Source organism: Watersipora subatra, chromosome 3, assembly GCF_963576615.1.
Source record: "Watersipora subatra chromosome 3, tzWatSuba1.1, whole genome shotgun sequence".
Lineage (NCBI taxonomy): Eukaryota > Metazoa > Bryozoa > Gymnolaemata > Cheilostomatida > Watersiporidae > Watersipora > Watersipora subatra.
This window is the reverse complement of record NC_088710.1, coordinates 44,861,178-44,862,533: the sequence shown is the minus strand read 5'-3', so window position 1 is coordinate 44,862,533 and position 1,356 is coordinate 44,861,178.

Below are 1,356 nucleotides of genomic sequence, written 5' to 3'. Positions count from 1 at the left end.
GCATTTAATCTAGTCATGTACATCACTGTTATGTGAATTAACCAGCTAGAAGCAGCAATTATCTAGCTGTTAGAATGGCAGCTGCAGAGCGTTTAACAATATGGGGGATCGGTAAATAAAAACAAAAAGTATAAATAGCACGCTAGTCTACATTTATTTTCAAAAGTAATTTTAAATTTACACTAATCTATCTTGAGTATTAACTATTATCCCACGACCAAACAGAGCGAAGCGATTGGTTGAGAGATTTATGATAAATGCACATGTGCACACAACTCCCGAAAATTATTTATCAACAATGAGATGAACCCTTGTATCAAAATTTCATCAACAAATTTAACCTCCGTTTTGTAGAGTCGTTAAAATATAATAACGATACAAAACACATACAAACCTATTTAAATATGTTACCAAGTCTTTGTAAACCGTCGTTATTATCTTAAAACTTACCCATCTGATCGGATTATACACAAATAGACAGATTTATTTGGACGAAAATCGTTATTAAAACTTGCTAAGCCTCACTTTTATAAAAGTTAAGACCGGAAATTGAAACGCCAAGCGACAAAGAATAGAACGATTAAGTCGTGCGCATTTCACGAAAAAATAACGTGCACTTTTCACCAGTTTATAGCATTGTCGAATTGACGAAGGTTTCGGTAATTAACATAGGAGTACTGAAATCGTGTCATTTTTGCCGATTTCAAATTAATTGACATTTCAGACACATTTGAGTACTTTGGTATTCTAACTGATGTCCAACGCAGTGAAAGTAAAGGAAATGACGATGATATTTTTTTCTAACGACTTTTATGAGATTACGATATTTAATTATAAGTTTGCATATTCTTCTTGATATTTCTTGATATTGTTAGCTATGACGTTTTGAAATGTAAACAAAATTGTGCATTGGTTTTCTATTATTACTGTATTACTATTACTAAGTTTGGATGTTCTTTTTGATACTTCTTGATATTGTTAGCTATGACGTTTTTAAATGTAAACAAAATTGTTCATTGGTTTTCTATTATTACTGTATTACTATATTAATAATATTGGTTATTCAAATAATATCAGTGTATTTTACTTCCAATATTGCATTTCTCCTATTGCAGAGGGAGAGATATAGACATATAATCTTTTCCTTTCATTATTGCTGTTTGTCATGACTCATGGCCAAACACTTTTTTAAATATATTTTCTAAAAATCTATATAAATATCACTTCTTGATATTGTTAGCTATGACGTTTTGAAATGTAAACAAAAATGTGCATTGGTTTTATATTATTACTATATTAATAATATTGGTTATTCTAATAATATCAGTGCATTTTACTTCTAATATTGGCCAATAT